Here is a 22,236-nt window from a genome sequence, read left to right as displayed (position 1 = left end):
TGCAAGATACTCTTCTAGAACTGTATCCCACTCACAAAACAACCTTTGAGAGCTCTGGACAGAGCCAAAACAGTCAATTACACGGAATACAAACAAAGAAAGGCTGCCCAGAAAACAGGCAGGACATGGGAGTAAAGTGACTTGCTAGTTATTTTGCTACTATTCTTGGAGCAAGTCATTTCCAAAGGCTGTAAGCGTAATGCAGCCAAAAATAAGGTATTCAAGCTTTAAAACAGCCTAGGACCCGCACACAATGTTTAGGTGAGGGAATTAACCCATGGACAAAGGGACCACTTTTCAGTAGCCCTGCCTAAGTAATCATACAATAGTAGTTGCAACTTGCTTGTGGACTTTGGAATAAGTGTTTGTGTCAGCAAAAAGGTCAAGACATCAAGATGTCAAAATAAAATATAAAGGACTAGCAAAATCAGTAAAAGGAGATCTACGAATAGATATCTGACTTACCGTGACCAAATGGAACTGCTGTACTGCTATGTACTGGATATCGCCTGGGTTTGGACAGTGATGAGGGAACTAAACAATTCAGGATGTGCAATACGGCAGCTAGACAATTCAAAAACAGACAGAACTCTCTTGCAGGAAGGAGTGCGTGGGGGAGGGGAGTGCAGCAATTCTCTAGGAACAAGTTATTTTTGGTGAACTGTGGCAATGTGTTATTTTCTATAGGTTCTGCAGCTTTCTCCGATATTTCTGTGCAATCCCCATGGTCAGTTCAGAGGCTTGTACAACCTGAAAATCGTAGTCAAGAAATACGAGGACACAAAGGTTTGCAGACTGATCGACTTCAGATGAGGAAGGGTAAGCGGTCATGCTGAAGCACAACAACCTGTCTATGGCCAAAGGATGCTGTAAAGATGGCAAGGTTTGATGGGGAAATTTTATACTAGGAGGTCCCATTATGCTATAAAACAGCACTCATGCAGAGAAAGCCGGGGGATTAAAACCCTGCAAAAGTACTGTACTTTCCAATGTATGTTGAAAGAAAAACTTCCACATGAGCATATAGCGGTCAGAGGAATTGGGCGAGATGGGCAAACCAGAGACGTGAAAGCGGATGCAAGTTTACAGTGGCGAGGGGGATAGGGGCTTGCCACACAGACCAGGGAGCTACAGGCCATAGCCTAGCAGCCACCCCACTGAAGCAGAGCAGTGTGTCATGCCCAGACCTGGGTAAAGCACTCACCGAAAGGAGCGATGCCATAACTTGAACTCAAAGTGGACAATGTTGCGGTTAAACTGGAGTTTGCACAGCAACGTCATCAGTGATATTGAGAAGAGACAGACTGCTGCAGAGAACAGGGTCAGCAACTCAAAGGACAGGCTCACATATCTAGAAGAGCAGGTTAGACAGTTGGAGAATGAGCTTAAAACTACTGCCTCTAGTATGGAGGATCAAGAAGGGAGGGCGAGGAGAATTAACCTACAAATACTGAGGGAGACAGATCCTTTCCTGGGGAGCCTCAGTGAAAGCTTCGTCAAGTAGTTAAGGGCAAGTTGCCTACAGCGTTGGTGGGAAAACCAAATAGATTCCTCGACCCTCGCCAATGACCCTGGACCACTCGGAGGCAAATAATTGTGAAGATACAGACTTGCAGCGACATATATTTCCCATCCTGTGTACATGAAATACTGACTTATGGGAGTGCACAAGTAAGTTACTAACCGAACCTTATGATGTACGTGCAACAGATGAGGAGGAAATCTACAGAGGTGAAGAATGCCATTTGTGCTAGAAAGATCCTGCCTGCTATGCTGCATTCCACCAAGCTGAGACTCATGACCCAGGAGTCCTAACGAATAGCATTAGTCACGCTATGAATTGTCTAATGAGTGCTTGCAATGCCTGTACTATTGCCGATGTAGGATAGGCTGTTGACAGCGTTTAAAATTGCCCCTAGAAAAACTTTTCTTTTGCTTGATATCAGGCTGGACTTTTTCTTGTTGATTGTGTATCTCAGGCTGTGTAACACATTCACTGTTTGTTGCATGTGCACTATATATTCTTGTGCATCCTTTCCTGTTATTAACCAGTCGTCTATGTAAGGATACATTGGAACTGGCTGCAGCGTAGATATGCTGCGATGACTAAAATCACCTGGGCGAATACAAGGGGTGCTGACTCAATTCCAAAAAGCGAGAAATTTGAATTGGTAATAACATTTTTGTATTTTTAACCTGAGGTACTTGCAATAGCTTGGAAACATTGAAATTTGAAAGTATGCATCTTTCATATAAATCGACCTGTAGTTTCCACCTTTTAGGAGAGGTCTGACATTCTGTATGTTTGTCATCCTTAATATTAGTGGCTTTAGATATTTTTTTGCTGATCTTGGGTCTAGAACTGGTCTCATGGTCTTGTCTTATTTGGAAACCAGAAAAAGGATACAGAATAAATTCCTGCGTTCAACTGTTCTTTTGGTACTTGTTCTATCACTCCTTAAGAGCAGTGACTGGATATCTTCTTGTAGAAGCTTTAGAAGCTCTTGGAGTACTGGTCTTACTCTGGTGGATGACTGCACAGTCTGGATAGTAGTTTGATGCAGTATCGCTCTTTGATGGTGCTTAACCCCCACTTGTCTGTAGTTATCCCCTCCCATGTGTGGATGAATGTTATGGGCCCTCTGGTGATTGGCAAGCTGTCAATTCTCCCCAGGGGGGAGAGCCCTTTCCCATGAGGCTAGGAAGGTGCAGCCGCTACCCAATAGCCCCCTTAGGGGTGGTTTAATGTGGGAGGACCTCATGGCGAAGGACTCCCCACCGCCCATCCCCCCTCCCCCTCTCTCTGCCGCAAGGACCATCACCTAGGCCATAACAGAACATACTGAGACGAGGAAGAAAACAGAAACCATGAAGAGTAACCAACTCTTAAGTACTGTCGCAAGGTGGCTCACCAGAGGCACGAGGAATGTCAAAGACATTATCGGCTGATGTTGAGGCTGTGCCAGGGCAGAATACCGGAGATAAAAAGGAAAGAGAAGAGGGACTACAGTGAGTCCGATCGCAGGGAAACCGGGAGTTTCAAACTCCAAGTGAGGGTTGGAAGAAAGGCTGTGCAGGGGACGCCGGTGGCAGGATGCGAAAGTTAATTGTGGGTTTGAAGGGAGCAGACCCAACTGCAAGGCCGAAGGGAAGAAGCAGTGCCATGATCGCAACAAGGTGGACTGTCGGGTCCCAGAGCAAAGCCAAGCCCGCAAGGAGCAGAGGACCGCAAAGGTACATGGGGACCGAAGCAAGCGAGCGGAGGAAACCGCCAACAAGGAACCCATCCCAGAAAGGACCGGTGGCATGCCACATCCCACGAGAATGTGCACAATTCACTGATGCAGTCCCCTTCAGGACGCTTCAAAGGTTGGAGTTTTCCAGCGACTGCCTGCCCACACAAGTGACAGCAGGCATCCTTCCAGTCGCAGTCACAGCAACTGCTCCAGGACAGATTCCCTTGATGTGGAAATCTGACATTCAGGAAGAAGGCGACTTGTAAAACAAGCTGGCAGCCACCAAATTTCTGGACTATGTGGAACAGCGACTGTTCTGGCGAGGTAGCCCACGAGAGAGCTGGTCAGTCGACAGGGCAGTCCAGGGACACTTTGGAAGGCTCTGAAGGGCTGGATCCTCAGGAAGGCATTGAGACTAGCTGGTTCCACTAGTCCAAGGGTTGAAGCACTGCTAAGGGTCTTCGGAGATCGGGTAGAGAAGAAGGGCTTCACTGGGCTGGCTATTGGAAGGAATGCTGGGCCGCTTCAAGAGTAGTTTTCGGATCTTCAGCAGGCTGCTCCTGTGAGGGATTCGTGGCGCCAAGGCAGATCTCAAGAAATGGCTGCACAGGTCGTCCTCTTATCCAAAATTCAGGCTGGAAGCAAGCCCAAACCCACCTATTATATGGATTTGCACCATTCAAAAAGCCAGTAGTAGTTTAATCAGGGACATCCACTTGCTTCACATTTGTCCCAAAAGCATACTTTCTGGCACCAGGAATGTGGATATCTATACCATTCCAGTCCCCTTCCTGGACGCGGCACACACAGGTGCACACACAAGCACGCACACAAGCACGCTAGCAGCATTCCCGTGCAAGTACATGACCTTATAAGGACTATCCTGACCTCAGACCAAACTACAATATGACCAAAGAACAAGCAAATATCTTGTGGCATGGCCATTTTAGGGCACTAGCCACGTTTAGTAGCCTAACGTAAACGCAAATGTGGACACCAAAAATAACAACAGTACAAATGTAACTACTACCATCAGCTTGTCTTTAGGCACATATAAAAGTACCCATAAATCCCATGTGGAAAAAGCTAGGGTGATACAAACGCATCCCCATTGCACTGCACCGTAAGGTGCTGCGTATAATGTTAAAAAGTACAAGAATTAACAAGAGAAACAGTTTCTCAGTACTGATAGTTTGAAGGACTGATCAATTTCCACATAAAAATGAGCAAAGGTGAAGTGAAGCTCAAGGCTTTACTTCCCTTCAAAGAGTCAGGACAAAAACAGAGCAAAAAGAATGGGGTTCCATGGGAAACTTTGAAGGGAAAGTTTTAAAAAATAACATCTTTCCTAACCGACCTCAACAAAAGATATGGTGTGTTTGAGTGGAATGGTTCTTGAGACAAGTCCCAGGATGAGGCAAAGCTCCCAGTACAGGGTTTTGCAGAGGCTGAAGACCCCCAGACTGAGGTCAGATAACTTGTCCTAGAGAGCGCTTGGTGCAATCACCTGTAATATTCTCCTGAGACCCTCCTCATCAGCACACCTTCAGCATCCTTTCCCCTCACTCTCTGGCCGGCCTCCCTTGGCCCTCCTCTTACCACCACCTGCGAGGCTAAGAACCTCGGGGTTATCTTTGACTCCACCCTTTCCTTCCCCGCCCACATCTCTGAGGTCTCTAAAAAGTCAGATTTCCTACTGCACCTCTTCAGAGGTACTCTGCCTTTCCTCTCCTTCCCCCAGAAGCTCATGGCATCCCAAGCTCTGGTTCTCTCTAGCTTGGACTATTGTAACAGCCTCTTTCTAAATCTACCTGCCTCGACTTTCCGCCCTCTGCAACTAATACAGAACAGGATTGCGAGACTTGCCCTTGGCCTCAAGCCCTGGGATCGTATCTCTCCAGCTCTGAAATCTCTCCATTGGCTCCCAGTGGATGCAAGGATTAAATTCAAAACCCTCTGCATTGTCCACAAGGCTTTCTTGGGCCTGGGTCCAAAATACCTTCAGCTATCCCTCTGCAAATACCTCCCCTCTCGATCTCTTCGCTCCTCTACCTCCAACTCCCTCAGGGTCAGTCATTTTTCAAAGAAACGAGCTGGGCATAGATCTCCGTCTACGGCTGTGGCCTCACTCTGGAATAGCCTCCCTGCCTCTCTAAAACCTGAGAAGAACCATCGCCGGTTCCGGAAGCACCGCAAGACTTTCCTCTCTTCTTCTGCCTTCGCTCCCCCTCTTCCCCGCTGATCTGTTCTCTTTTGGCACCGTGCACCTGGCTACCCTCTGTCCTCTGGGCCCAGGTACCTGCTCACCCTGCCACCCTCCTGCACTGCATCCGAGTCACCCCTTGCACTGGGGGCTGTGTATCTATACCCATACAGCCCCCCCTTTTCTCCCTGCACTTATCAGACCTAACCTGTCTGCTGCCTTAAACCTAGCACTTGCAAATTGCTGGCTGCACTAGCACTGTTTGTTGCCTTTATTATTCATTGTTATTTATCTGTTTCTCCTCTGCTTCACACTTTCACTCCCCCCCCCTACCATGCACTTTTCCCCTCTCCCTCTGCCATGCACTTGCGTGTTCTCAATGTCACTGGGCATAGTAAGTTCGCTCTTTTGTTCTCCCCTGTTCCCCTCTCTTGCCGCGCTCTGAAACACTTGTGTACGAGCGCAATAGAAATAAAATATCAATACCAATTCTCCTCAAAGATCGCGTGGTTGAACCTGGTAGCACTTTGGCTAGCTGTGACAGGCCATGTTGGGCCCCGCCGACCTAGTAGATACCAGGAAAGGAATCTCCTTGTGGAGTTTAGTGGATCCAAGTTTGTACCTTCTTGAAAGCCACCAAGCTATTCAGATGATCCGCAGGAACGGCCTTGAGCTTGCTTCCCACTGCACCAACCGATGCATCAGTGACTTTCTAAAAAGTGTGTAGGTGTCCCAGTGGGTAAGGGGGCCCAAACAGAAAGCTGGGGTCCACCACTTAGGACATGCACCGCCCAGTGCACACAGCGTACCCCCCTTTACTTGGGCACACATGGAAGATAGCTGAGCAGGGGGGGAAATTAAAGGCATTTCATGCCATTTCAGTTTGTGCACAGGGCTTTTTCACAATTTGACACAGGGATTGAAATTAAGTAGCAAGAATTCTGGGGTATCTGGCATTAACCAGAAGCTACCACTGAGGAACGAGGAGGCAGTACAAACCATTCTGCAAATTGAACATCCACATATGATGCAAACCTAACATTCTGTACATTATTTGTGACCACTTAGGCTTTGAATGTCATATAGATGCTTTCTAATGGCTACTTATAGATTGTGCCAAACACAGTTAGTGTCACATAGGTATCCTTGTTCGAGGATCAGTTGGCCTGGAGAGCCAAAAGTAACTGGGTAGCAATTGACGTCAAGAAGTCAGGTTCTTTTAGACACAACCAAACTACTTCTCAGTTCACCTTAATATCAGACCCGGTTGACATGATCTTGGCCTCTACTGTCTTAATTCCATTTAACACAAAGGTAGAAATTAGTTGTAATGTTACTTTGGATCACTCCCCATTCTGTATCACACTGAGTTAATCTCTTCACTGGGCTGTCTTGGCAGCTGAGTGATCTAATCTTATCAAACCATGTGGTGAACAGTGAAATTGCCACTTACCAACCATTTCATTTGATTGTTTATTTTTGTTTAAAACATGAACCTCGCTCGAGAGCAGCAGAGTGCTGTACAGCATTAGGGCTGCCATCTTTTAACAAAAGCGCAGTACTGTGAGGTATGTGCGTCGGTATGTGCGTCCATTGGAATTAGTCCTTGGACAGGAGTTGAAAGAGCCATGTTTTGAGAGATTTGGGAAATTAAAGAATTGTGGGGGCATTCCAAGCTGACACTGGAATCGAGTTTTAGAGGGTGGGTGAATGACAAGAAAAGGAACAAGTTACTTACCTGTAACTGTTGTTCTCCAGCATGGGTCTGGCATGGATTCACTCATCCATGAATATTCCCGTCGTCAGGCCGGGAATCCTCGGTAAAGAAAAAATCAATATCAGTTTCGTTTCTGATCTGTCTTTCTTAGTAGTAAGCAATCACTGATCTCTGGGTCATACTGCCCCCAGCCAATGACTGGCCTCTCCCTAAGCCCCTCCTCCCCTGGCAGCCATCCTCAGATTTGGTAGCACGTACAGTGGCAGTATGACGAAGTGAAGAGCCGCAGAGGGGAAGGAGGGAGGGTTTGCATGTGAATCCATGCCAGACCCATGCTGGAGAACAACAGTTACAGGTAAGTAACTTGTTCCTTCTCCAGCATGGGGTCTGGCATGGATTCACATGCTCATGAATATAAGAATACATAGCAGTACACACATGCACAACCACGGGAGGTGGCAAAGGCTCAACATTAAGCATTACCTAAACTCAACATTAAGCACTCTTACCCCCTCACCAAGCCCACCTTCAGGCGAACAGGTTGCGCAGCACTGCTTGGCCGACTCTGGACTCTTCCCTGGAATCTCGGTCGACGCAGTAGAATCTCGTGAAGGTGTGCGTCGACCTCCACGTAGCAGCCCTGCAGATGTCCAGCAGGGGCACACCAGACAAGAACGCCGTGGTAGCAGCAATCGCTCTGGTCGATTGGGCTCTCGGACAGCCGGGTAACCATCAGTTTGCCAACCGGTGACAGTGCATGATGCAGCCGGAGAGCCACCTGGAAATGGAAGCCTTCGAGAGAGCCTTCCCTTGGTTCAAAGGTCCAAAGTTCACAAACAGCTGTGACGTCTTCCGAAAACTCTTTGTGCGGTCCATGTAGAACTTCAGCGCTCGAGTGCAAAGCCCTCTCGGTCGGCGACGAAGGCGATGGGAAGAAAACTGGTAACACCAAGGGCTCGTTGAGGTGGAAGTCAGACGGCACCTTGGGCATAAAGGAGGGGTGCATCCTCAGCACCACCCTCGTGTAGTGAAAAGTATGGAGGCTTGCAGGATAGGCCCTGGATCTCTCCCACTCGTGCGGAGGTGATGGCCACAAGAAATGCTGTCTTCCACGACAGGAACTTCAATGGTGCCGAATGCAGAGGCTCGAATGGCTCCCCCATGAGCCTAGACAGCACCACGTTGAGTTCCCACGCCGGGGCCGGAGCCTTCACCGGCGGGAACGATCGTAACAGTCCCTTCATAAATTCCTTCACCAGGAGATGAGACCACAAGGACGCCCGTCCGTAGTTCTGGTGTATCGGGAGATCGCAGCCAGATGTATCTTGATGGAAGCGTGAGCTAGTCCAGCCTTGGCCAGCGACAGTATGTACGGCAGTACTTGAGGGGCCGTAATCCGCAGAGGGTTAATCTTCTGTGCACGGCACCAGACAGAGAACCTCTTCCACTTATGTCCGTAGCACTTGAGAGTTGAAGACGCCCTGGCCTTTGCAAGAATCTCTCTGCAGTCAGCCGGGATATCGTACCCTCCAAACTCTAGTGCTGCAGGAGCCAGGCCGGCAAGTTCAGCGACTCCGGGTTGTGATGAAGGATGGCGCCTCCCTCTCTGGAAAGAAGATCTGCGTCCGTCAGCAGCTTGACCGGTAGGGACGCCGACAAGTCCAGAAGGTCCGGGAACCAGATCTGCCTCAGCCACGCCAGTGCGACGAGGATCATCCTGCACCGGGACCTCTTGAGCTGGTTGATGAGTCGGAGCGGCAACGGAGGGAACGCATATAGGAACAGGCCGTCCCAGGGGAACGAAAAAGCATCGCCCATGCTCCTCGGTTGGGGAAACCTGCTGGGGAACCTTTGGCACTTGGAGTTGGTCGCCATCGCGAACAGGTCGCTCTGGGGTTTGCCGCTGAAAGAGTCGGTCCACTTGATCCTGGCATAGTTCCCACTCATGCCACGAGCGCAGCTCTCTGCTGAGTGAGTCGGTGATGGTGTTTTTCATCCCTGTCAGATGAAACGGCACCAGAAACATCCCTTGAGCAACGGCCCAATGCCACAGATCCTGGGCTTCCTTGGATAGGGCTGGGGACCTGCCAGGGTTCCGCCCTGCTTCCGGATGTAGAACATCGTGGTGGTGTTGTCAGTGAAGATCCTCACCACCTTGCCCTTGAGGGACAGGAGAAAAGACCCGAGGGCCCAGAACACTGCCCGGAGCTCCAGGATGTTGATGTGGAGCGGCTTCTCCTCCAGGAGCCAAAGGCCTCTCGCGTGAAGATCTCCGGTGTGCGCTCCCCACCCTTCCAGGGAGGCATCAGTCGTCACCGTCGCCTGGTGGGCCGGGGTCTGAAAGTCTGTCCCTGCCGCTAGATGAGTGTGGGTTACCCACCACCGGATCGCTCGTCGGAAGGTCTCTTTGAGAGGGATCCTGTCCTCGAAGCTGCTCGTCGCTTGAATCCAGCAGGCGTCGAGGAACTCCTGTAGAGGGCATGTCCGAAGCCTGCACAGGCGCACGAGATAAATGCAAGAGGACATCATCGCGAGGAGGGACTTGATGGACCTGACCCTGGCCACGTCCGTGGCCAGCAGACGCTGCACCTTGCCTAGGATGGCCTTTGTCCTTTCCTCCGACGGCGAGGCCAGAGGCGCCATTGTGTCGAGCTTGGCTCCCAGAAACAGTGCGACTTGAGAGGGGACCAAGTGGGACTTGGGGTTCTCCAACTTCCCCAGGTCCGTGAGCAGCTGGATGTTCTTCGCTGTGTGTTCTACGGCGAGCTCCCTTGTCCTTGCGTGGATGAGCCAATCGTCCAGGTAGGGGCAGACGTGGATCCCCTGCAGGCACAGCCGCGCTGCTACTGGAGCGAGGCACTTGGTGAAAACCCTGGCTGCGGACCTCAATCTGAACGTGAGAGCCTTGAACTGGTAGTGCCGCCCTTGGACCACGAACCTGAGGAACTTCCGGTGTCCTTTTAGAATGGGAATGTGAAAGTATGCATCCTCCAAATCCAACGACGACAGGAAATCGCCCTTCTCCAGCTGTCCCAGCACGTGCTGGAGGGTGACCATCCGGAACTTCTGTGCCTTGATGTACTTGTTCAGTCGTCGCAGGTCCAGGATGGGTCGCCACCCCCCTGTCTTCTTTTTCACGAGGAAGTACCTGGAGTATACTCCGGAGCCCCGGAGCCTCTTGGGGACAAGCTCAATGGCACCTTTCTTTAGCATCGCCCTTATCTCCAAGAGTAGTTGAGGGACATGGTTTTCTTTCCTGGCCACGGGAGGAATGCGGGGGCCCTTTTTTAGAATTTCGAGGGCGTGCCCCTGGGCCAGGGCATCCAGCACCCAACGGTCGGTGGAGATTGACTCCCACACGCTGACGAACTTCGCCAGCCGGCCTCCCACTGGGGCGCTTCAGTGGGGGCCCGACGCCACGGTCGGTTCAATCTTGCTTGGAGGACCCCTTGCCGCCTTAGCCTCCCTGGTGACGACGGCGGGATACACCCGACTTGCCTCGTCCTCTATAGGCTTCCTGCGGCAAGGAGCGGGCCGCTTGGTGATATGTAGAGGAGCCACCGCCGAATCCCTTGGAGGCACTCTGCTTGCCTCCGGAGCTCCGAAAGGACGGCCTTCGTTGCTGGAGAACTCCTAGGGCCTTAGCTGTCTCCGTGTCCACCTTGATGGCTTGGAGGGACTCATCCACTGTTTTGCCAAACAGGTTGTTCCCGTCGAACGGCATGTCCATAACCTTGGCTTGTACATCCTGGCGGAAATCCGTCACCTTGAGCCACCCTTGTCGCCTGAGGCAAACGCTGTTGCCTAGCTGGAAGAAACCTATGTCAGCAATGTCCGTTGCCACCGTTATGGCGTGGCCCGACGCCACCTCACCTTCCTGCAAGATCTCCAGGGCCTCAGCCCTCTTGTCGTCCGGTAGGAAGTCCAACAGGGGGGCGATCTTGTACCATAACTCCCTGTCGTAGCGGGCCACGATCGCAAGGGCGTTGGCCGCCTTAATCGCTGTTGCCGCCGACAAGATAACTTGTCGTCCCATTGCATCCAGCTTCTTTCCTTCGCCGTTGAGGCCGATGGCTCCCGCCCCCCCTCTGCTTTCTTCTTGGCTGCCGCTGAGACGACCGAGTCAGGGGTCGGTTGCGCCCTAAGGCACAAAGGGGCTGCGTCGGGGACCCGGTACTTCTTCTCGTCCCGATCCCTCTTGGCAGGCGTCGTAGACGGGTTCTTGAGAAGGGTGACACCCTCGTCCCAGATGTCATCCAACAGAGGCACGGGAAGGACTGTCTTCCTCTTGGCCTCGCGCCGTTGGTAAAGGAAACCTTTCTTCTCTTCGGGGCAGAGCTGAAAAAGCTCAGATGCCCTGGCGATCATAGCGTGGAAAGACCCAATCTCATCGGGTGGGGAGGCCCAGGCTGGAGGCGATGGGAGCTCCGTCCCGTCGTCACTGTTGTCGTCATCCATACCCGTCGTGGCCGTATCCGTTCCCGTGTCATCCCCAGGTACGGGGGACGTGGGCAAAGGCTGAGCAGGCCGTGAGGGCTGAAAAGGTGGGGCTGGATGGGTCCATCTTCTCTTGTTTGGGGGACTTCCCGACGGGCCTGGTTCCGGCTCCTCTGTCAGTGGTAGGGGTAATCTCGTCCTTATCTCCGAACATAAGGATTGTATTGCCAACAAAATGGCCGCCGAGTTGTCCTGCAGCTCCCGAAGCGGCGGGCGCGACGGTTGACTAGGAACCTCGCCGGCGCTCTTTTCCTCTTCGTCGGGATCCCTCCCGTGGGACCAGGCCTCTTCGACACCCTTGTCGAGGCCCTCCAAGGCTTCAACTAGTTCCTTCATGGAGGCTGTGTCCGTGTCCACAATGGCCACCGGCTCCCCCCCTTTTTCCGCCGGGTTCTTCAAGGGGGTCTTCTCGATGGGCCTGAAAGAGGCTTCCCTCCGCGTTGGCTTAGAAACTCTGGGTCCCGAGGTCGCCTCCACTGGTGTAGCCTGCCCAGGCTGCATCAGGGCCGCCGCGACTTCCTCGATAGAGGCCTTAGCCGGGTGCATCAAGGCCTTCACCACCTTCTGCGGGCCTGTGGCCTTCACCTTGGGGGGGAAGGTCACCGCTTTGGTCCCCCTCGGCTGGATCCTTCAAGACCGACCAGGGCCTCTCCAGAAGCTTCGCCGGGTTCTCGGCTTTCCTCTTCCTTGAGCCAGAGAGTTCGCTCGTGGTTGATATTGCTGGAGAGGATGCGCCCTGCCTGGCAGTCGAGGAGCCCGACCATTCGGCGCTCCCGGTTCCCGTGGACTGGCGGTGCTTTGCCTTCTGTTGGGGCCCCGTCACCGGGGCGCCCTCACAGGACTTAGAAGACCGCTCAGACTTCTTCTCACGTGACGGCCTCTTTCCTTCCAGCCAGTTGGAGAGACGAAGATGTTGATCCTTGATGGTCCGTTCCAACATGTTCCCGCAAAACGCACAGTCCTTCTCCACGTGCGTTTTGTCCTCATGAAGGCAGTAGAGGCACTTCAAATGCTGATCCTCTTTGAACACATTCTGCATCTGGCATCCAGGCCAAACCCTGAACAGCTTTCCGGGTGTCGAGCTTCCTTTCTCCTGGGCCATTTCCGGGGTAGGCCACAGAAACTTCTGGACTCCTCCAAGAAGTATAACTCGACGAAAACTTCATCCTTGAGGGGCGTAGAAAAACCCGAAACGGGTCCCCGTTGATCGGATGTAGAAACGGTGGAGATTGAGGCTCTATTTGACTGAAAAATTAGAAAATCTCTTTGAAAAAGCGTGAAAACACAGCAAAAAGCTCGAGAGCTAAACACAAGGACTCCCAACACTTGAGCGTGCGGTAAAAATCTCAGGATGGCTGCCAGGGGAGGGGTTTAGGGAGAGGGCAGTCATTGGCTGGGGGACAATAGAAAGACAGATCAGAAACAAAACTGATACTGATTTTTTTTTACCAAGGATTCCCGGCCTGACGACAGGGAATATTCATGAGCATGTGAATCCATGCCAGACCCCATGCTGGAGGACTGTTTGCAGGTCCTCTTTGCAGACACAATGCGATTCAAGCCGGTTGGTCTATTTGCTGCGTGAGGGGCGTGTGCCACCCAATATGTGAAGCTTATCCGCCAGGTGTGCTACTCGTGACTGCTGTGTAGACAATACATGCAGTCTTTAACAGTATAGTGGCTTGGAGTGGAAGCCAATGTAGTTTGCGTATGATGGGAGCAATTTGGTCAAATTTCTGTGCTCCTGTAATAAGATGTGCTGCAGCATAGTTGACTGCTTTTAGGGGTGCTAAGTGAGCAGCTCGAGCCCTGTTGGGGGAGCATTTCCCCCCCATCAATGTGCAAGACCACAAGTGCCAGTGCCCTGGTCTGGAAATCCTGCAGTGAGATGAAGGGTTTGATTTTTCAAAGGGTAGAGATTCTGAGCTAGGCTATTTGGGCCTTATTAGCTATGTGTTCCTGGAAGGACAGGCTGCTGTCAATGGTGAAGCCTAAGGATTTTACTGAGTCTGAGAGTTGTGTATCAAATCTTTCTAGGCACATATAATTGAGCCATTGTTGGACAAGTTGTTTTTAAGCGGGCAGATCGATGAGGACGAATTCAGTCTTGAATGGGCGTTCGGCAGAATCTCATGCAGTAAGCAAAAAACCAACCTTTGGTATAAGTCTGTACTACACAGTTTTGTGGTAGTGAGCTGAGTAGCCAGGCTGATCTCAAGAGGGAATGTGAGCAGTACACGTTATTACACAGAGGTCTTTCAATCAAAGTGGTTCAAGTAGAGACTTCTACTCAAGGTTTCTTGGTAAAACACTTATTTATTACACAATCATTTAGAAAACATTCACTAGAAGTAGGAAACTTAACATTATATACCAATGCACTACAAAACTAAGTTTGAGACCGTTTGAGCTCCCTGAAATAGGAGTCAAATGGCAGTTCAGTTACTTAGAAGTGAGCATAAGGTAAGTAGAATAGATCACATATACTTTTTAGACAGTGCAAATAGTTTCAGTTCACCAGAAGAGTTCAATTCAAGTCGATAGGCCTAGGCCAAAGTCAATGGGCTAGTGTTCTGGATAGGAAAGAGGAGTTCGGATATCAAACTGTAAAGTCTTTGCAAAAATTCTCAGAAGTAGTTCAGGCGAAAAATAATCATATGTTAGGTCACAAGCTGATTAGGCCTGCAAGTTGGGAAAGTTTCAAACTTTCACCACGAGAGTGGAGTTCTCTCAATCGGGTTGGCACAATACCTTAGTATGAAGAAACAAATGCAGTTGAAGCAGTTGGTTCCTGGCAGTTCCTGCTGATCTCACTGTTCCTGGGCCTCAGTAGTGGGGACAAGGTGGAGGACCTCGGGGGACTCCTGCACTGCACAGGATCGTTGGAAAATGCATACAAAATGGAGTCACTTCAGTTCCAGTAGCTGTAATTCAAGCACACAAGCTGGTGTCCCTCTCCCTGGTTAATCCTAACCAGCTTTGAGAATGATATCCAGGTGGCTTACGAGTCGATTGTCCCACCAACTCAAAAGGAGAAGTCGTCATTGAAGGGGCTTCTCTGTCTAGATGAACTTGTCAATTCGGCCCTGCAGCAGGGCTTCACCGGGCAAACCAATGGTCCAGGAGTTGCGGCAGCTGTCCTCTTCCAGCTCTTCTTAGATTCTTTCGTTCCAGTGGTCGACTCTGCTTTCCAGTCCAAGGGACTTGCCTTTTAAACAGTTCTCTCCCTTTCATTCCAGCCTAGCTGTCGGTCACCGAGCAGGGTGGTTGTCCTTGCCGGACAGTCAGCCAGCCAATCACGCCAGAGTGCGTCTGGGTCACCTTGGAGACTAAGCACAGGGAGTTTCGGGCACCTCCCTCGCTTCCTGCACACCCCAGACACTCAGACGCCAGAGGCGGACTTCAGTCCTGAAGCCCGCCAAAGGCATACGAACAAAGGAAACAAACCTGGTTTGGCGCGCAGAGACGAACACTAGAAGGACCTTTCCAAAAAGAAACAAAAAAAGAAGACCGGGACCTGTTTAAACAAAGGGGCTTAAAATGCCATCTTGAAAAACATGGCTCCCGTGATTTTTAGCTACCGGTGTTCGCGGTCGGGAAAAATCATGGTAGTTTGTTGTAAAACAACTGCCACCAGCCTTTTCAATAGGACAGGGTAGCATTTGACTGCTACATGAATATTTGGATGGACACAGGAGATAGTATGTAACCCCTTCAGCACTCCATTGTAAGATGGTGTGTGATGGGTCTAGGAATTTGGAGAGACTAGTAAAGTCAATTTCACTTTACATTCTCTGGGAAACAGTAGTTTATCTTAGAGAAGGTATTTAAACATTTGGGAAGTCTAAAAGACATCCCTCTGTCACTGCACTGAGGGTGCTGTATAACACATGAAAAGTGATGCCTATAGAGTTATCTAAAGTTCCATAATCAAAGAACACAAGTGTATAAAACACATCAAAATACATGAAAGAGTGGGGGGAAAAAGGCTCTCACTCTTTCCAGGTAAAACAAAAATAAAGTCTTCCAAATCCAGCAAAGTTGCTAGGGGTCTCTAAGGTGAAGAGAATTAGCACATTCATGAGAATTCTCCCTAATACTGGTAGGAAGTCCACATACAGGACTGGATGATGGCAAGGTAATCACAGAGACGAATGATGTCCTGCGCTCTATTTACTTATGTACAACAGTGAACCGTTCGTGTATTGGTGGATGGCTATATTGGGATCTTTGAGGAGAGTGCCTAAAGGCTCCAAGTAAAGGTTTAAAATGATTGGTGAGAGGATGGAGCTTTGGGGAACTCCGCCGGAGACCTGGATGGAGTCAGTTATAATGTAACAAGTTCATCTAAACACCATGAGTTATGCTTGAGAGGTAGCAGGTACACCAATTTAGGAGAGTGCAAGAGAATCCCATCCTGTCTGGCAAGAGGGCGAGAAGGATGCAGTCTTCGACTGTGTTCGATGCAGCCGAAAGGAGGTAGCATGAGTTGCCCTCATCTATGAGTTGGAGGGCATCACCATCTGAATGGTGGCTGTCTCGATGCTACACTTGGGGCAGAACCTTGACAGAGTATCATTTAGGAGGTGGAGATGTTCGATTCTGGCAAGTAGCTGAGTAGCAACGTCTTTTTCCATGATTTTGTCAATAAAAAGGTTTGCAATGGGTCGGTATTTGGCTAGGTCGTCTGGGTCAAGGGTTTGTTTTTTATAAAAGAGGTTTATGAGATCAGTTTTGAGGGTGTCCGGGAATGATCCTTCTGCGAGGGAGGCACTGATGATGCTGGGGAGCACATTGAGTCCCCAGCCCGTCAATTGTTTAATAACAGAGGCCGGAATTATATCGTCCAAGTAAGAAGTAGGTTTGAGGGAGGCAATCATTTTTAGGTGATCCGTGGGGAAGAGGAGATCCTTTGGCACAGAGGGGCAGCGTGCGTGCAAGGGGGTAGGGGACTGTGTGAGGTTGATTCGATGGGATCTCCAGTTATTTATTATTTTAAATAAAAAATGTGTTGATTCGATCGCATTTTTCCTGAGCTTCTGGTACCTCAGGGTCGGGTGAGGGTTTGGTACAATGCCTTACTACTTCAAAGAGGGCTTTGCTCCTGTTGCAAGCTGCTGCAATGGTGGTGGAGTAGTAAGCAGCTTCGGCCTTGGTAATCAGAATCCTACGGTTTGTGCTGAGATTTGAGGTTGGGGAGGTCTCCAGAGTTACGTTTTTTGAGCCACTGTTGCTGTAGGGTTCCGATTGAGGGTCTGTTGGAGGCTAGCTGAGCAACTAAGGACGCAAACCCGTCTCGCAATGAAGCTCCCTGCTGAGGGAGTCATGATGGTGTTCCTGAATCCCAACAGGTGAAAAAGGAATGAGCAACATCCCCTGGCCGATGGCCCAGTGCCACAAATCCTGCGCCTCCTTGGAGAGCTCTGGGGACCTGGCGTCCCCCTGCTTCCTGATGTAGAACATTGTGATTGTATTGTCCGTGAAAACCCTCACCACTTTGCCCTTCAAGGACGGGAGGAAAGACTTGAGGGCCCAAAACACTGCCCGCAGTTCCAGGACATTGATGTGGAGATCCCTCCCTCTGGTGTGGAGACGTCTGCTGTGGGCTCCCCAGCCCTCACCTGGTATAGGGGACTTTGGAAATCTGTGCCCCCGGAGATGTTGGAGCGCACGCCCCACCACCTTATCAGTCGGCGGAACTCCTCGGGGACATCGTTACTGATTTATATCACGCACCACTGAGGCTTAAGGGCGTCAACAGAAAACAAAGACAGAATATATCAAGACGAGACAACTGCAAGGCACAATCAGGAGAGCATATATAGATTAGGAGTGAGGGGCCTAGTTAAACAAGTGTGTCTTAAGTTTCTTCCTAGAGACAGGTGTTGAGGCTTCCTCTCCAAGGTTCACAGGTATTGTATTCCACACAAAGGGCCTCGGTGAAAAAAGCTCCTACAAACTGGAATTTTAAATTGGGAAGTATTATTCGATCTTAGATTGTGAGAGCTAGATTTAACTTCCAGGACTTCTTTCAGATATGCTGGTGCTGTACTTTTAAGACATGTATGGGTGATTAGGAGTCGGAAACTAATTCTGGCTTTTAGGGGGAGCCGTGAAGGCTCCACCTTGCCTCAGAAACATCATCTTTCCAATTAAGATCCATTATAATTCTGACAGCATTGTTCTGCACAACTTGAAGCCAGTTGATCTCAGCTCCAGGCAATCCAACCAACAAACTACTACAATAATCAAGTCTGGTGCCCTTCAGAGTCCTAGTAAGTATTTCTCGGTTTTCTCTGGATATGAAAGGGCATACATGCACCAGTAGTTTGATGTAGTATGATGCTGAAGAGATTAGGCTGCTAATCTGCGCCTTCCTATTGAGATTCTGGTCAAAGTAAACCCCAAGTATCATTACTTTATTTTTTGTTTTGATCGTACAACCGTCTACCAGAAAGTGTGCATATTCCGTCTCCATCTTGCGAGTTTCAGTTTCTGTACCCACCAGCATCAGCTCTGTTTTGCTGGTGTTGAGTGCAGGCCCATTAATGCATATCCATCTTTGTATCAGTCCATAGATCCATTTAATTGTGCTCATCCTCATCAAAATTACCAGAGAGGGGGACGACACTGTGTGTCGGCAATATTTGAAAACTCAATTTTGTTATTTTCCAAAAACTCAAAGAAGGGAATAGTAAAAATATAAAATACTGGGGAGAGGCAGGCCCCTAGTGGTACACCTTGCAAGAGCTTAGTCGGTTTTGCATCTGCTATTGTGCTGCTTACCCTGCACTGACGCTTACTAAGGAATGCTTCAGCCCAGCAGGCTGCTGATCTTGAGAACCCCGCAACCTCCTTCAACCTGGAGACCAACAAAGCGTGGTTGACCGGGTCGAAGGCGGCGTAGAGGTCAAGGAGCATGAGCATCGACATCTGTCCATTGTGCATCTAGCGCAGTAGCCTGGATTTAAGGCCAAGTAAAGCTGTCTCCTGCCATGATTTTCTCTGAACCCCGACTGCCATTTGTTCAAGATATTATTGGATCTGAGAGGAGTTAAAACTTGAGTATAGGCAACTACATCCAAGATTTTGGGCAAAAAAGGAGAATTAGATATAGGTCGGTAATTTAATGGGTTCATAGGACAAAGGGCAGTTTTTTTCAGTAGGGGTGTGATTCAAATGCTTTTAATAGTGTTGGGAACACACCCTTCACTGAATGATGCATTTACAAATTTGCAGAGTGTGGTGATTAGTATCAGAGAGCATGCCTTAATGGCCATAGAGGGGAAAATATCTTCTTTAGAGTTGGTAGGTTTTCGTTTTTCTATTAGTGTAAGTTCAGATTCACTCACAAATTTGAATGTAAACTGTTCTTCTGGCTTCCATATTCTTTGGGTGGTAATCACAGTTTCAGTATCTTTAGAGGGTGATTGCTTTCTTAGTCATTTCAATCTGGTCTTTACTGGTATGTAACTTATTAAACTTGGCATCTTGCATTTGGGAGCACCATTCAGCATCTTTAATGACTTCTGCTGTGTTATCCTGACTTGGATGTTCCAATTCCTGTAAGATTTTAAATAGTTCCCTGGGTTGAGCGTGTGCTTTATAAATTCGGTCATCAAGGCAAGATTTTCTTGCCATGAAGACAGCTGCCTTAAAATCTCTTAGCTGTAACTTTATATTATTCATCATCAGGCTCTGTGAGAGTTTTTCCCACTTAGTGTTTTGGTTTTTTCACTCTTAAGTGCTTGTAACTCTGGGGTGAACCACATGTTATTCTCCCTCTGGATAGCTTTCTGAGTTCTCCGGGGGGCTAGAACATTAACAGCTTTCTGTAGAGTACACTGGTATAGATATACAATTTCATCCACAGAGAGGGGGGGAGGGAGTCATTTGAATCCTGCTGCAACGGTGCAAGCCATGAGTTGAGAGCCTCCGGTAAGAATTTCCTAGCATTTCTACCCGATACAATACTTCTGGACAATTTCTTTTTCATAACCTGCTTCTCACATACAATCACAAAATGTATGAAAAAGTGGTCAGGGCATGGGCAAATGTTCTGATTAGCTAGGGTTGCATTACAACCTGCTAGCCAATCCAGCGTATTACCCTTGTCATGTGTGGGGGTCGTCACCAATTGTTCGAGGCCTAGGTCTACTAGAGCCTCATCAAGAGATTTAGCACAAGCATCCTTCCAATCAGTCAGCCAATAATTAAAATCTCCTAGGAGGAGAGCTCTCGTATTAAACTTTAAGAGAGCAAGGAGTAAGTTAAAGAATTGAGTATTAAAATCAGGCATTACTGTTGGGGTCTTTATATGAGGATCATATTAGTAGTGTTTTAAGGATCTGTTCTAACATTTAAGTGAATAATATCACATCCATTCACATTAACTGTGTCAACTCACCATACATCCATTTTTTTTTTTTAAAGAGAATCCCCACTCCTCCTTTCCCCTCTAACCTGTCCTGAGAGGATTTTTATAACCCTCGGGTATGGCTAGCATAAGTGATGGACCAGCTGCAGCATGACTCCATGCCTCGGTAAGCGCACATAGGTCTTGGAGTAATATATATGTAGCAACATCCAAAGCGTGTTTGAGAAGAGATCTTGTGTTAAGCAATAAACAATTTAAACCACATCTGATACTGCTGGGAGGTACTGCTGAGTGATCCGGGGGAGGTGGGGGGGGTTCTAGACTGAATGAGTCCATCACCTTTTGATGCTTCCGGGCAGTGTACCATGTGTGTACTCAGTAAGTCATCTTCATCATCATGCTCATGTAAACAACGCTGAGAATCAACATTCTCACCCTTGTTTTTAGTTACCAACACTTGAATGAACATGGATCCACCAAGCATCCAGGAACTCCTGAAGGGTTCGCATCCGCAACCTGCAGAGTCTGATCAGGAAAATAAACGACGACATGCAGAGTAGCGACTTGATGGTCCGCTCTGTGGCGGTCTTCAGTGCTAACAGCCGTGTCACCTTGCCCAGAATGGACGCTATTCTCTCCTCCGAGGGGGCCGCCAGGCAGGAGACTGTGTTGAGCTTGGAATCCCCAGGAACAGCACGTTCTGCGAGGAATCAAGCAGAACTTTGGATAGCTCACGGAGAACCACAGATCCGTCAGTATCCGGACAATCCTGTCCATGTGTTCAACGGCAACTTCCCTTGACTTGGCTCGGATTAGCCAGTCGTCAAGGTACGGATATGTTAGGCAAAGTTTGTATGCAGTACCCTTTGGAAACAATACACACAACTATGACTACAGGTATAAGCAAACCAACCTTTGATGTAAGTCTGTACTACACAGTTTTGGTGGCGTGTTGAGCAGCCAGGCTTATCTCAAGAGGAGAATGTGAGCAGTAATGATGTTACAGAGGTCTACAATCACAGGTGTTCAAATAAACTCTTACACAAGGTTTCTTGGATAAACACGAATTAAAGTATTTACCAGTCAGTTACAAAACATTCATTAGAAGGAGGTAATCTTATATCACACAAATATGACATGCATTACTTACCGTAATAGCATTTCTGATGATTGTATCTGCTTAGATTCACATGCTGTGCATATGGTCCGACATCCAGTGGTAACTGCGGGGTATTGCATCGTCTTTCGGGGACCGAAAGGGGACCTCGGCATAGGCGCGTCTAACACGATCCCTATTGTGATGTGTAGTGTACCCATAATCCCTCATGTGCTGAGGTCCATCCGATATTGTATTTTTTCTGCCATGAGGGAGCCCAAGGCTATAGTGAGTACATGAAGAAGAGAGAAGTAGTAAGATGTCTATATTCATTGCACCCCGAGAGGGGAGGTAGGGAGGGCGCGTGTGAATCTAAGCAGATACAATCAAAAGAAATGCTATTACGGTAAATAATGCATGTCTTCTGATGCTTGTTAATCTGCTTAGAATCGCATGCTGTGCATAGACTAACGACAAGTACCCAGAGTTGGAGGTGGGTTGGGAGAAGGAACAGTAGAGAAAAGATGTCTTCGTACTGCTTGTCCCACCTGAGAATCAGACCTAGAATGAGTGTCTAGGCAATAGTGTTTTGTAAAGGTGTGTACAGAACTCCGGGTTGCCGCTTTGCAAATGGACTCAAGGAGAACATTTACAATGAATGCTATGGATGCCCCAGTGCCCAGAGTAGAATATGCTCTAGGCTTGAAGGGCAGTTCCTCTCTTAGCATGAGAGAAACATAGTGTGATGCATTTGACAATCCACCTTGAGATAGCTGATTTAGAGACAGGATCCCCTTCTCTACCAGCTGCCACTGAAATAAAAATTGGTTTGTTTTCCTCAGTTGTTTAGTTATTTCCAGGTAGAACATGACTGACCTGCACACATCTAGTGTGTGTAGGCTTCTTTCGGCCATGCTAGTGAGATTCTGGAAAAAGGTAGGTAGTTCAATCGATTGGTTCACATAGAACTTCGAGATGAATTTAGGTGCAAATCTGGGGTGAGTGTGCAGAACTACCTTATCCCTGTGGACTGTAACAAAGGGTTCTATAACAGAAAGTGCCTGTAGTTCGCCAACCCTTCTAATAGAAGTTATAGCCACTAGGAAGGCC

General features: G+C 48.9%; 1 protein-coding gene across 6 annotated transcripts in view; it reads right to left on the bottom strand.

Annotated features, from left to right (window-relative positions):
• Positions 1–22,236, bottom strand: part of RBM33 (RNA binding motif protein 33) — a 1,526,085-nt gene that overhangs the window by 479,253 nt on the left and 1,024,596 nt on the right. The window lies entirely within an intron of this gene.

This window comes from Ambystoma mexicanum, chromosome 2q (genome assembly GCF_040938575.1).
Source record: "Ambystoma mexicanum isolate Mex_15411 chromosome 2q, UKY_AmexF1_1, whole genome shotgun sequence".
NCBI classification, from domain to species: domain Eukaryota; kingdom Metazoa; phylum Chordata; class Amphibia; order Caudata; family Ambystomatidae; genus Ambystoma; species Ambystoma mexicanum.
Note: the sequence above shows the minus strand (reverse complement) of the source record. Positions and strands in the feature narration are given on the sequence as shown.